Consider the following 15,374-nt stretch of genomic DNA (forward strand, 5'->3'; position numbering starts at 1 on the left):
AAAAGAAAGCTGGAACAGATATGCCATATAAATCTGTTAAAGCCCTGGAAAGATAGAACGGTACTGTCGGCCATCCGAGCCCCTCTAGTAAAACCAGGGCCCTTAGTTCCTGAAGTGACAGTGGCGAAAACCCTGTCGGCAATTCAACAACAAAAAGACAAGGAGTTTCTGATCAGAAATAGGGTGCTGTTCTCTGACGTACCTGGGAAAACCTCGGTCGTTAAACATGATATCATCACTGACCCAGGGGTTAAAGTTAATCTAAAGCCCTATAGGTTTCCAGTAGCACAAAGATAATCGGTGTCAAAAGAAATTAAAAATATGCTAGAGTTAGGGGTTATTGAAGAATCACATAGTGAATGGTCAAGTCCCATTGTGTTGATTCCAAAGCCCGACGGGAGTATGCGTTTCTGCAATGACTTCCCGAAAGTTGAAAAGTGTTTCAAAATTCGAGGCCTACCTGATGCCAAGTTGGAAAAGGAGGCGTTGGCCATAAAGTGGGCGTTAGAAGCTCTCACGTACTACTTGGTTGGAAGAAAGTTCAAATTGATCACTGATCATGCCCCTTTGAAGTGGATGTCCGAAAATAAGTACAGTAATGCGAGAATTACGAGATGGTTCTTGGCGTTACAAACTTTTAAATTTTCAGTGGAACACAGGCCAGGAAGCCAGCTGGCAAATGCGACGTGTTGTCACGCGTTCATTGTTTGGGGGCTTAAGTTGTTCCGCCCCACAGGTCGAAACAAAAGGGGGGGATATGTGATAGGATCACTGGTAAAGTGGTCTGTGGCAGGTACATTTGTCCCAGATTCCTGTCTTTTGTGTTTTAAACCCCCAGGAGAAAGTCTGCAGTGTAGCAGGCTTGAGTCTCGGCTTTTTTGAAAAGCCGGTTTGGGACCTGGGGGTTGTGGGTGAGAGGAGAGGGAGGGCTCCACCCACTGCCACTCCAGGTTTTGGTTCTCGCAGCCTGGTAACAGGCTTGTTAGGGTTCCCACCTGAGAGTGGCCAATATAAGCCTAGTGTGTTTAGGGCTGAGTGTCTCACCTGGGTGAGCAGACAGGGAGTTTGCTCAGAGACACTTGAAAACCTAACTGTGAGTGTTGTGCTGTGCCTTTGTTGCTGGTGAGGGCATTAGGCCCTGCCAGGTTCTGGTAGTGAGGGAACCACCTGTGAAGTTAGTGCCCCGACAGGGCTAGGATTTATGTTGATGTTTTCTCTATGTTATTTCTGACATTGTACAATAAAGACTGGCGCCGACCAGCTTGTACTCGCATCCAGACTGGTGTGCTGCTTCCCTGCTGCTGTGTGTGTGTGTAAGGAAGGAGACCTCTACCCAGGAGAGGGACCCCCTAACCTAACTGTGTCACAATATATATATATATGTCAGATGCAAAATAACTGTTTAGTAGTGTAATTAAGAGTTATTAATAATTCATTATAATTTGTTTGAGATTTCTAACCACACTTTGCTCTCTTATGTCAATTACTGTAATTTAATAATTTGAGGCTTAATAGATTTTATTAAATATTGACATCCTAAGATAACATTTCCACTGCTAACATGAGGAATTCACCATTAAAAATGTAAAGTAAAACTTACTGTATAATCACCATGATGGAGAATAGTCACTGACTGATTTGAAAATGCACCAGCTTCAATTCAATAGCATTGTTTGACTTTAAAAGCAAATCCATAAATGTATTTTGCAGCAGTTTTAAAAGCTCTAGCATTTTTATTCTAAAAAACTGGTCTGCATGACACCATGTTCACAAATATTAAGATACTTTTGGACAATTATCAACCTTCACCTTTTAAGATTTATCTAATTTTGACAGTAAGGGGTGAATAAAGTGAGAGTTTTTAGAAGTGGAGATGTTGCCAATAGCAACCAGTCATATTCTAGCTATTACTGTCTACAAGTTGCTACAGTAGTTAAATGTCAAGTAGAATTGGTTGCTATAGGCAACATCTCTACTTCTAAAAACTCTCACTTTAGTAAATTTACCTCTAACAGTCTTAAAAAAAGTGTCATTAGTTGAATATGGATTTATAAAAGTGGGAATAAAAAGTATTGTGTTTTTGAACTAACTAAATTTTTGAGAGTTTGACTCTGTCAGACTTGTTTTTTCTACAGCCAAATGCAATGCAATCAATATTATATACTGTATTATTATAGCATCAATAGATAATGTACATCATATTTACCATAACCGGATCAGCAATAGTTTTATGTCTATTCGATAACTTTAACTCCATCCTTTGGACAACTGAAAAATTATATTGTTAAAACACAGAAAAAAATTAGAATCTAGAAAATGTTAAATGTGATTCATGTATTTGTTTATTAACTACTACATAACTACAATATTCCTATACATTGGGCCTAATTCAGAGAAGAGGAGGAGCTGTGACCAGTGCTGTATGTGTGGCCAGTGCCATGTGAGTGTGTACCCCACTATACTATGAGCCCCAATGTCTCCCCAAATTAGTAAACATAGAAAAATTGATTAATTTTGTGAACAAAAGAAAATTACATTATAACACATATGATTTATGGCCGACTGTGTGGCCAGCTGGGCGCCTTGTGACCTTGCCTACATAATTATGGGCTTATTTTTATGTGGAGGCCTTGAGCTGTAGTCCCATGAACCCCAGGGTTATTCTGGCCCTGTGTGTAGATGGGGGCACTTCAAGGCACACACCTAAACTCAGCTCTAGGGAGATGCCTAGAAGAGCACCCAGTTTTAAAGGTAAATGGATATTGTGTCTAGTTTTGCAGGGATCTGTTACTCTAGTGTTAATTAAATATAAATAAAAATGTATTGTCTTTCTGTAGCCTTACTGGTGATAAGTCCCATCTCTTCTCATCTCATGTAATATAATGGAATTCACTTCTCACTTAGCAGATAGATACAGAAATGTACTATATCATGAATTGTACATGTTATTTAGTAATTGTATGACTGTCATTTGTGTCTATTACTTCTTCACTTAAGCAGTATGAAATGTTCTTTTTGCTTATCATTATCTGTCATACTGTACCTGCTTCTGATTATAGATACATAATGATTTTCAATTGCCAAGTATGTAATATAAAATACTGTAAGCCCTCCTTTTATTCCTTTAAAATAAATATTTTGACTAAATAATCCTATTGTATGACAGGTGACCATATTCACTGTTACAAAAATATCTCCAAAAATAAAAAAGTATTTTCTAGCCACCAGACACCTTCTCCACTAGGTTTAATCTAATCTTTATTAGGTTTTGAACAGTAGCTTTAAACACCAACACACAGTGATGCTGCATAATACTGACATAATATATGGATTACTTTATATGAATAGCTCAAACTGTGGACCTAACTGAAACATTAAAATAGTAAATTTATTTTTAGAACATACATGGAACAGGCTGTATGGCATTGTGTATTCTTGTTGTTTATGTTCTCTATATATTATACTTTGGTAAGGGTGCCTGCTGTAATCATGTCACATGTTAGAGATGCACTTGCTGCAACCAAGTAGAGTCTGTCTATCATTTCTTAGGATACAACAAAGAAATGATAGACATAATCTGACTGGTTGTGAATGACGACACCATTACTCTTTACTTTTAGAAACTTTAGTAAATCTACCCTTTGAAATATTGAAAAAAATGATTTCAAGCACTTATTCACATTGTGTCAACTTTGAAACATTATTGATTTTTAGTTTTTATTTCACTTTTTTTTTCTCAGCAGGCAAAGAGCCTTATTGGAAGTAAAATTAGGCATTTCTATTAGCAATAGGATTTATTACCACACTAATGGAAATACAAAATGGGTTACTGCCAGTGATAGTATTGTTATTGTTTATGATAAACCTGCGTCTGCATGGGGAAACCTACTGTATGTAACATGTATATCCATCTGCTGTTATCACCATATCAGTGATAGCATTGTTATAGATGATGATAAACCTATGTGTATCAATAACAGAAAAAATAACAATTTAAAAAGATTTATTAATGGATAAAATAAATGTATTGTGTTAAAGTTTTAGATGTGTTTTTAAGGGGAGTGTACAAAAAATAACTATTTTTAGACAGTTTTTTTTCTTAAATCTGGGCTTTCAGTTCCAAGTTTGCACATGCCTAAGCACAAATACTGCTCAGCCATTACTGTAAGTTATCCCTTATTACTTTGGGCAAATATTGCAGGGGCAACAGAGTATTGCTTAGCTGCCCTGGTGATATGTTTTGGTCAAATTACAGTGGACAAAAAAAAACAGATGTTTGACCATGATAGTGCTGACAATGATAAAGTGTTCCCAAATGTAACATTATCTCAGTACTTCAGCAGTAATGGAGCATATTCATCCATCCACCTAAATATATATATTGTTATCTGTAGCCAACTTACTGTGATACTGGTCTTGGGTTAATAATAACCTGAATAAACAGAATAGTATTATAAGCAATTGAAAAAAAAAATGACAATTGTATTAAAGTATTTTTCATTTCATCAGACTTAATAGAGAATGTGCATCCATGACAATCTGTGACATATTGTGTTGTATTTTTGTGATCAGTAGCTAATGATCACAGGCAATTTGAAAGTTGGGAAAATAATATTTTTAGCTATACCAAAATCCAAGTCTAAGGGGTAGAGGACATTTGGAATAGTCCCTTGCAGTCATGTCCTATGTGACCTTTGGGTACTAATGCATGCACCCTGGAAGACCTGTTTACCCATCAGACATTTATGGAGTTGCAGCTAAATGATCATATTTATGTGTAGCCAACATCACAGGGGAACAGCGGCCTTTGCTGGCAACTAAGGATACATTGTGTTATCATACTGTAGAGCAAGGCTTAGGCTCACTATACATATGGGAATGTAACAGTCACCTCTTTTACCTGGGCACTACAGAGTATAACATTAACTAGGGTACTAATATAGTTCATAAAATGATCTAGGGCACTACTATGGGGCATAAATGTAACACTTGTTATAGAGATAGGTGTCTCTCTAGAAGCATTGGGGTGGGAGATTCTTCAAGATGCTGCTATGGGGCACACAAAATTCTGGCTATGCCCCTTCTAGTAAATCATTTAGATTTTATTATTTAGCATTGCACAATCGCAATACAGAAAATGCCTTTTGTGTCCTTCCAGGCTATTCTGAAATAAAATATAGTCTTTTTGACACAGCATAAAACACTACCCAAACTGAATAAACTAAATAAAGGAGTTGAACTACATCTCTTCTTTATAGTGAGCTATGTTATGGCAAGAAAAAAAAACATAACTTGAGATGCTCTTTTACCTAAGGCCAGCACTGTCTACTGATTTTATTTTATATTTCAGTAGGGAAGTTACAGATTTACAGTAGAGTTTAGGGGGCAAATTCATCTTATACAGATTCTGGGAACAATATACATATTCAGGAAATGGGTGTATGAAGGGGAGTAATGTAATAAGCACTAATAATTATAGGAGCGTGGCCTGGAGTAGCAGGGAATAGGATGTGTTTGCCAGCTCTTCTGATTTCATTCTGTTAAAAAATTCTGTTTGTGTGGACGTATTCTCTGTAACTGCTGTGTATCAGTGAGTTACTCTTTCCTGCATCTCCTGAGGTTCACCAGTGGGCTCTCTCTCCAGTGCCTACTTACCTGTTGCATGCTAATCTCTGTGGCTGGGTCCTGCGATGTGGTGTTCCTGGCTCTAGCGGCTGTTCTCTTGTGCTGTATGACTCCTTCCTGCTTTCTGGCAGTGACCTCCACTGGCCCGGCTGTGCTGCTTCCTGCACATTGCTCCTACAATTTCTTTAAGCCTTTCCTGGTGACATGGGACGTACTGGGTATCGATGGCTGCCATCTTGTCCCTGGTGGTTATTACTTGTCTGCTTTGAGGTTTCTGCTGGTGAGCTCTGGTGGTGTACTAGCTGCCACCACTTTGCCACAGAGGCTTCCTCATGACCGCTAGTTTGAGCTTTCTGCTGTGCTGAAATTACTGCACTGGGTCAATTACTCCTGTTGGATTGCTGGCTTTGGTTACAGAGATTCTATCATTGTTGTGGCTGTTTACATCAACCATGTCTAGTTCTCTGCAACAAATCCTCCAGGCTATCAATGCCTCTACACAGAGACTTTTCAGTAAGTTTGACACCATGTCAGTGGACATAATTTCTCCCTGCTGTACCCCTTAGAAGGTTTGTGAAAGGATTAAGCCAGATTCTCATCTGATGTCTGAATTTACAGGCCTCATAATGGATATGACCGCCTGCATCCTGGATTAATTCGATGTAGCTGTGGGCCTTCAAAAGGTTCCTTCTATAATCCTATTTGGTGCAGTGAAAGTATGGGATTTAGTGTTTATGTATATTGTGTGCTTTCCTAGTTCTCCTCGAGTGAGTTGGGATGGGAATGTTCCTTTATTTCCATCCTTTCAAGGATGAAGCCTGGCCGGACTAATGTCTAATAATTTGCATCCCATTATCATGCCCCGCTAATTATTACTTTTAATTTGTATTCTACATATCCTGTTTTTCCATTTTTTTTTTAAATGTGCTGTGTTATATGTATATCTGTAAAATATTCAATGATTCTCTATGGGATGAGCACCAGTTTTGTATAACACGGGAGAGCTGGTTATAGCCTAGCTTAGGTCATTCAGTTTATTGCCCTTATTATTTATGTAAGTTTACCATCCGCTATTTGGGTTTGGGGGAGTTGGGGGTTGTAGGTAGATTAGTGTAGTTTAGGGGAGGATGTGTGTTAGGGAATCCAAAGTATAACTAGGTTGGGTTTGGTTATACAGGGTGGGGGGTTATGGTGAGGTTTCTTTTGGGTGTATTTGTTTTGTTTTGTTATTTTGGCAGATATTTGTTTGTGTGATATACTGTTAGTATATTTAGGATTTTACTGGCTGCATATTTACATATTTTGTTTTTGCCTCTTCTAATTACTATACCTTGGGTATCAAGATTTGTAAACCCGAATGGCGCCTTTGGGTTCTTGTATGCTCCTTTACTAGGGGATTTTGAGTATATCCTGTTTAGTCTAATAGTTTTGTAATAATATATTGGTGTAAAACCATTTGTATGCGGCATTTTATTTGTATTCCCTGCCATGTTTATGTTTACTTTCTTTATTTTATTTTTATTTGTTTATAATCTAACATTTCAATAAAAAAGATTGAATTTAAAAAAACACTAACAATTATTAATAATTCATTGTAATAATGTGCTTCAGATATTTAATCACACTTTGCTCTCTAATATTAATTACTGTAATTTAATATTTTGGGGCTTAATAGTTTATTAAATAATGTCATTTCCATTGCTAAATTTGAGAATTCACCATTATAGTGAAACTTATAATCACCATGAAGATTATATATGCCTAAATTAACAAGCATTGTTTTTAAGTTGTCATTAACCACTTGCCTGGTGTGGTCGCATCTGATGTGACCAGTCATAAATGCCCAGTGGGTGGCTGCTGGAAATTTTCCAGCATCCGCCAATCTAAGAGGGACTGCCCGGTCCCTCTACACCAGCAGCTCCACCCCCATTGTGTCCCAATTACTGCTGGCCACAGTGATTGGGCAGTTCAGCTGTACCCAGCAGATGAAGAGCAGCCGCAGCTTAGGTAGCTGTGTATTCACTCATTGTGTCCCAATTGCTGTGGACAGCAGTGATTGGGCTTCCCCCCCTCTATGCATACCTGGCAGCTGCTCCTCTATGCATAGAACAATAAGTGCTCCCGTCGGTCTCCCCTCTGTGCACACCCGGCAGATGCATAGAGGAGCAGCCACAGGGAATAATAAGCACTGCCTGCCAGCCCCCCTCTGAACACATGGTGGCTGTATAGAGGAGCAGCCACCAGGAACAATAAGTGCTGCCTACCAACCCCTCTGAACACCTGGTGGCTGCATAAAGGAGCAGCCACTGGGAACAATAAGCATCACCTTCCGTGCCCCCCTCAGAACACCCAATGAATGCATAGAGGAGCACCACTGGAAACATTCACAGTACCTTCAGAAGAAGGACTGGCAGCTACATAGAAGACCACCACCAGTTAAAGACATACTGCCCATCACTTTCCCCCCCTCTGAACACCCAGCGGCCACAGAGAGGAGCATCCACTGGGAATAGTCGCACTGCCCATTACCCCCTCTTTGATCAATAATCAGCAGCAGAGAGGAGCAGCCACTGGGAACAGTCACACTGCCCATTACTCCCCCTCTGAACAATCATCAGCTGCAGAGAGGAGCAGCCACCGGGAGCATTCAGTGCCCCCTGCTGTCCCACCTCTGTGCACAGAAAAATCTGTTGTTGTTTTTTCCATCGATGGCAGCCCAAAGGCCACAGCCTGTGCATGTGCAGAGCTCAACAATCAGTGGCTAAAACATCTATTGTTTTTGAACAATAGTTTAAAACCATTGGCGATCAATGGTACAGCTGTCGATGGCGATTACTTAAGTATTCCATGCAAATTGCGGTTTTTATAGTGTACTGTGTTTAAAAAAATTATAAAATCATGTTGAATAAGTTTTAATTAGATGTTCTTGATCTAATTCAATCAGAAAAAAATGACAATTTCTGAAGGTTTTTTGGAAAAAATAGTAGCCAATTAAGTGGTTAGAACCATATCCATAAATGTATTTTGCAGCAGTCTTAAATGCTCTAGCATTTCTAAAATGTATTCTAAAAACTGGTCTACATAACACCCTGTTCACAATTAATGAAATACATTTGGACAAATGATCCAAATTGGACAAACGATTATCAGCCTACACCTCTTTGACACTCACAGGCATATGTAATTTGGGTCAAGATTTTGCCTGCAAAAAAAATTGCTTCCCTTGCACCCAATTTTGATTTGCCACGGGTACGTGCTCTCCAGATACCTGCAGAATCCATTTTTAATAAACTGGTCCTGAAGCTGTGAAAAAAAGAGCACACCCAAAAAAAAATCTCACACCCAATTGAACTAGACATGTTGAATATAGATTTAAAAAAGTGGGTATAAAAATGTCGAAATGTTTATGAACTAACCCCATTTTTGAGAATTTGACTTTGGGGTAAATGTAATAGAGTGCGGAGTTCTGACATCAGCAAGTCCTGTGTGAAACTGCTCAATGTTTTAAAAAAGCAGTTATTTACCAGGCAAAATCCACCTGGTTTTGCCTGTTAAATAACTGCTACTTGAAAACATCAGGCACGAGACTCGCCAATGTCAGAACTCTGCAGCCTATTACAATAACTACTTTGTCTGCTTATGTTAAACCTGTGTTATGACAGTAACATTAGACTGCTTCTCCGTTTATTTATAATAAATGCAATGCAAATAAAACTCTATACCGTAGTGTTATTATAGCATCAAAAGATGATGTACAGCATATTTACCAAAATTGGTATGTAAGGGAGCTCATGACCGGATTCGAATTTTGGGTCCTGAAAAATTATATTGTTAAAAGTATACAAAAAAAGAGAATGTTAAATGTGATTCATGTGTATGTTTGTTCATTAACTGCTATATAAATACAATATTTCTATACATTTGGCCTGATAAGAGAAAATGTGACCTGTTGTGTGTGTGACCAGTGCCACTTGGCTGTGTATCCAACTATACTATGATCTACCCAAATTCAAAAAAGTAGAGGAAAGTAGAAATTACATTTTAATACTTCACATTTATTTTTAATGATTTATGGCCAACTGTGAGGTCAGCTGGGTGGCTGGTGACATTGCTGTCATAAATATGGACCTATTTTTATGTGGATATGTAGTCCTATCTGCCCCATGGTTAATCTGGCCCTGTGTGTAGATGGGTTCAATTTAAGGTACACATAACACACCTACACTCCGCTCTCAGGAGATGCCTAGAAGAGTGCCCAGTTTTACAGGGAAATAAAGATTTGTTTTTAGTTTTGCAGGGATCTGTTCCTCTAGTGTTTATTAAATATATATTTAAACTTTGTCTCTCTGTAGCCTTACTGGTGATAAGTCCAATTTCTTCTCATTTCTAATATAATTCTCAATTATCCCTTTTCACTTAGTAGATAGATACAGAAATGTTCTTTATCATACATTTTACTTATGTTATTGTTTTACATTTGTGTAATTGTATAAATAGTGTCTGTTACTACTTTACTTAAGTCATATCAAATGTTCTATTTGTTTACCATTATATGCCATTCTGTACCTGCTTCTGATTATGGATACATAAATAATATTCAAATTCCTAAGTGTGGAATATAAATACTGTATGCCTATTTTTATTATTGTTGACAAACAAAATTATTTATTGACAAATGATAGATGAAAGGGACTTACTTACATCAATCTGACATGGCTTAACCACAAGTGCCCCTTTCCTATACATTACTACTATTTCAGCAGCCTTTCATTAAAGCTATAAAATGTATATTCATCACTAGCATCATAATAATGAGCTGCTCTAACTGTAATCATTCCTGTCTGCTGTCTATCTGCTAACTGGGATCTGACCAGTTTCTTTTTGTTTCTCTGCCACATTAGTATATTTCTAATAGGGGTGAGCGCGTTCGGATTTCTGAAATCTGAACCCCCCCGAGCCCCCCCGATCCGAGTCAGGCTCGACTTTCCCACCTGACTCGGATCTGAAATCGAGGCAAAACGTCATCATCCCGTCTTCCGGGTCTCCCAGGTTTTGGATCCTATATAAGGTACCCGCATCGGCGCCATTTTCTCACTCGGCTGTGGACAGTGAAGAGGGAGGGTGGGAGTTAGGGCTGGCTGGGCTGTGTAGTGTAGTGTTGTAGTGTAGTGTAGTGTAGTGTAGTGCAGTGTTGTGCTGTGCTGCGCTGTGCTGCTGTTGTCCATAGGGGCTGTGTCCACTACTTCAAAGTCCATAGGGGCTGGCTGGACTGTGTTGTGCAGTCAGTTGTCCATAGGGGCTGTGTCCACTCCAAAGTCCTGAGCAGTGTCCCAGTCCTAAAGGGGTGCTGTAGTGTTGTCCAGGGGGTGCTCTGTCCGTCAGGGGTGCTCCCCCAAGTGCTAAAAAAAAAAATAATTTCTGTGTTTGTGAATTGTGTGCACTGTGGCTGCACATTCATCAACAAAGGAGCAGTGCAAAGCGTGCGCCTGTGTCCCATAAGTAAAAGGCCAGCTGGCTTGACCATTAAAGGATGCTGTAACCCCCAAAGGGCACTCCAAACAAAATAAAAAATTTTTTTCTGTGTTTGTGAATTGTGTACACTGTAGCCGCACGTGCATCAACAAAGGAGCAGCGCCAAGCATGCACCTGTGTCCCATAAGTAAAGTGCCGGCTGGCTCATTTCTTAAAGGGTGGTGTAGCCCACAAAGTGCACTACTCTCCAGCAAAAATAAAAAAATATTTTCTGTGTTTGTGTGCGCCTTAGCCGCACGTATATATCAATATAACATAAATGGAGGACCAAACTTTCTCCGATAAAAATAAAATAGGGAAAGATCAAGAACCACTTCCCCCTAGTGCTGTTGCTGCTGCTGGGAGTTGTTCATCATCCCAGAGAGGAAGTAGGAACACCACTACTTTTACTAAACAATTGACCCTCCAACAGTCCTTAGCGAGGAGGATGAAGTACGACAGCAGTCATCCTGAAGCAAAACGTATAACTGAGGCCTTGACTGCTACCTTGGTGTTAGACGTGCATCCGGTATCCGCCATTAGTGCAGTGGGATTTATACAATTGATGGAGGTAGTGTGTCCCCGGTTCCAAATCCCGTCTAGATTCCACCTGCATCCTCAAAGAAGCAGCAACAAGCGTGCATCTGTCTGTTAAAGGGTGATGTAACCCTCAAAGTGCGCTCCACAAACAATAAAATATTTTTTCTTTTTTTATGTCTTTGTGAATTGTGTGGGCTGTAGCCGCACTTGCATCCTCAAAGCAGCAGCGACAAGCGTGCGTCTGTCTGTTAAAGGGTGGTGTAACCCTCAAAGTGCGCTCCACAAACAATAAAAAATTCTTCTTTTTTTTTCTGTCTTTGTGAAATGTGTGGGCTGTAGCCGCACCTGCATCCACAAAGCAGCAGCGACAAGCGTGCGTCTGTCTGTTAAAGGATTACATCGGTGACAGCATCCAAGTAGGCATGTCAGACAGTACATACATGTACTGGCAGGAAAAAGAGGCAATTTGGAGGCCCCTGTACAAACTGGCTCTATTTTACCTGAGTTGCCACCCCTCCAGTGTGCACTCCGAAAGAGTGTTTAGTGCAGCCGGGAACCTTGTCAGCAAAAGGCGTAGGAGGTTGCTTCCACAAAATGTGGAGAAGATGATGTTCATAAAAATTAATTATCAACTTTTCCAGGGAGACCAGCCTCCAGACCGTACAGAGGGACCTGTGGTGGTGGATTCCAGCGGGGACGAATTAATACTCTGTGAGGATGAGGATGTACACAACACTGAAGAGGGTGAGGAATCGGTGAATGAGGAGGATGAGGACGACATCTTGCCTCCGCAGAGCCAGTTTGTGCAGGGCCAGATTAATTGCCAGCTTGTTTTGTGGGGGCCCAAACGAACCAATCATTTCAGCCACAGTCATGTGGCAGACCCTGGCGCTGAAATGATTGGTTTGTTAAAGTGTGCATGTCCTGTTTATACAACATAAGGGTGGGTGGGAGGGCCCAAGGACAATTCCATCTTGCACCTCTTTTTTTTCTTTGCATTATGTATTATTTGGGGCCTAGTTTTTCAAACTGCCATCCTGTCTGCCACTGCAGTGTCACTCCCAGATGGACCACGTGTTTGTGCCGCCCACTCGTATTTCTTAGCATAGTCATCCAGCTACCTCGGTGCAACCTTTTGGACATAAAAACACTATTGTGAGGTGTGAGGTGTTCAGAATAGACTGGAAATGAGTGGAAATTAAGGTTATTGAGGTTAATAATAGCATAGGAGCAGAAAAACCCACATATTCTGTGATTTTAGCTGTTTTTTTGCTTTTTTTAAAAAAATACAGATCCAAAACACAAAACCCTGAACCCAAAACACCGAAGGGTGGTTTTGGTAAAACTAATCCAGATCCAAAACACGAAGAAAGATCCAGATCCAAAACCAAAACACAAAACACGAAAAGTGGCCAGTGCACACCCCTAATTTCTATGAATTTCTACATTCCCCATGCCACACATATTGCTGGGTCACTTAAAGCAGCAGCGACAAGCATGCATCTGTCTGTTAAAGGGGGGTGTAACCCTCAAAGTGCGCTCCACAAACAATAAAATAATTCTTCTTTTTTTATGTCTTTGTGAATTGTGTGGGCTGTAGCCGCACTTGCATCCTCAAAGCAGCAGCGACAAGCGTGCGTCTGTCTGTTAAAGGGTGATGTAACCCTCAAAGTATGCTCCACAAACAATAAAAAATTCTTCTTTTTTTTTCTAAAGCCTAACTAAATGCATGAGGTACGAGGGTATTCCTGAGAGGATTACAGCCACTGGGCCTGATTAAGAGGTGGATGCAGTTTTGATTTTATTTTACAAGTGGGAAATATTTTGACTACGGCACATACATCAGAGCTGCACTGCACATGTGCTGCAATGGACTAGCGACAGTGGTGGATGCAGGGTGATTAACAGACAGCGAACATTTGGGGTGGCCTCCCCAGTACAAAAGATGGTGGCTGCAACTTCTGCATAACTTCTCAGATATGGAGCAGCAATTTCCTTTGTGTCTACCTCTGAAACAGGCCCAATGTCTCATTGCAACCTACTAAATAAAATTATTACACATTGGATTAAAGTTTAGGAACACTGGACTACAGAGGACAAATAAGACATGTTTCTGGGTTGTAGGGGGAAACTGGAGCACCCAGAGGAACCTATGCAAACTTTGGGAACACATACAAACATGGGGAACACATACAAACTCCAAACAGTAAGAACATTTGCAGGAATCAAACCCAAGACTTCAGTGCTGCAAGACAGTAAACCATCATTACACCATCCTTGCTGCCCAGAAACTGCAAACCTCTATTAATAAAAGGTCAATAAACCCTTTTGCTGGAGAAAATATGGGTTTTCATAGGTAAAACATGTTGCATTCACATCACGCTATAAATTAATGTTGTTACCAATAGAAATAATCCCCAGTGAAAAAAAATATCTTTCAAAGCCAAGCACTTACCCAACTGTGAATTGCTGGATGTGCATGTATTTCTGCCAAACATATGCTATGGACATCACTAATACTCAGTGTTATTGTACAGTTTATCATAATTGTTTAGACTATTAGTATTTCTATTTTTAATAAATGTATACCTAACATCAGTCCTTATAAATATGTGCCTGTCCCCATAAATGTGTCCTAAATATATCTGTCCCTATGAATGTGTGCCAAACATCTGCTCCTGTAACAGTGTATCCAAAGTAACAACAAAAAGTATTCCCCCAGCACTCAGAATGAAATCAGCAATAAGATTTGAAAAACTACATGGTGGTAGATAATTCAGAGATCTCAGTTGCATATATTTGCAAAGATATGGCTAAGTCTCCGGGCCGCGTCACGGCGTCACTGATACCGGAGATCCCTATCACTTGGTCAGAATCTGGGGTGCAGAACCCCAAAAAAGCCGGCGATAGCCAGCCACCCCAGCGAAGCACACTAGTGAGAGACTAAAGTGTTAGTATAGGATTAAAGGAAAAACTATGTGTTAATAAGAGAAGGTGTAATTAAAAAGCTAAGAAAAATATATATATATATACACAAAATATATCGGGAAGTGTAGAAGTGCTAAATAAAGTGTTAATGTGTGCCTCACCAGAGCAGCCCAGCCAAACCAACCCCAAGGGGCACCGCACCCCATACTCATCCCCAAAACTGATAACTATATCCAATTTGGGTAATATATGCCCAATATAAGGCCACATGATAATGGCACATACAAATATACCTGAATTGAGAGCTAGCTTACCTTGGAGTCACCCCTAAGTCCTACTAATGGCACTACAAGAACCAGCACGCCCTCCTAACGCTGGTCCCATCTATGCCTCTCAATACAGAAATACAAGTTGGAAGCTGCTCAATCACTTCAGTAATATCACTCAGGTGCATGTAAGGGAGGGGTTAGTCTATACAAGAAACAACAAAAAGTATTCCCCCAGCACTCAGAATGAAATCAGCAATAAGATTTGAAAAACTACATGGTGGTAGATAATTCAGAGATCTCTGTTGCATATATTTGCAAAGATATGGCTAAGCCTCCGGGCCGCGTCACGGCGTCTTTGATACCGGAGGTCCCTATCACTTGGTCAGAATCTGGGGTGCAGAACCCCAAAAAAGCCGGCGATAGCCAGCCACCCCAGCGAAGCACACTAGTGAGAGACTAAAGTGTTAGTATAGGATTAAAGGAAATACTATGTGTTAATAA

The 15,374-nt window shown here is 40.0% G+C and overlaps 1 long non-coding RNA gene across 1 annotated transcript; it reads right to left on the bottom strand.

The window, feature by feature from the left end:
- Positions 1 to 2,206: 2,206 nt before the first annotated feature.
- LOC148506413 (uncharacterized) lies at positions 2,207 to 14,995 on the bottom strand. The gene is made up of 3 exons (XR_015869791.1): positions 14,919 to 14,995; positions 4,404 to 4,432; positions 2,207 to 2,268 (listed from the first exon to the last, which is right to left on the bottom strand). It is a non-coding gene; the product is annotated as an uncharacterized LOC148506413 (long non-coding RNA).
- Positions 14,996 to 15,374: the final 379 nt, after the last annotated feature.

The sequence above is a fragment of the Taudactylus pleione genome, unplaced genomic scaffold, assembly GCF_031769625.1.
Source record: "Taudactylus pleione unplaced genomic scaffold, aTauple2 ptg000406l, whole genome shotgun sequence".
In the NCBI taxonomy this organism is placed as follows: Eukaryota; Metazoa; Chordata; class Amphibia; order Anura; family Myobatrachidae; genus Taudactylus; species Taudactylus pleione.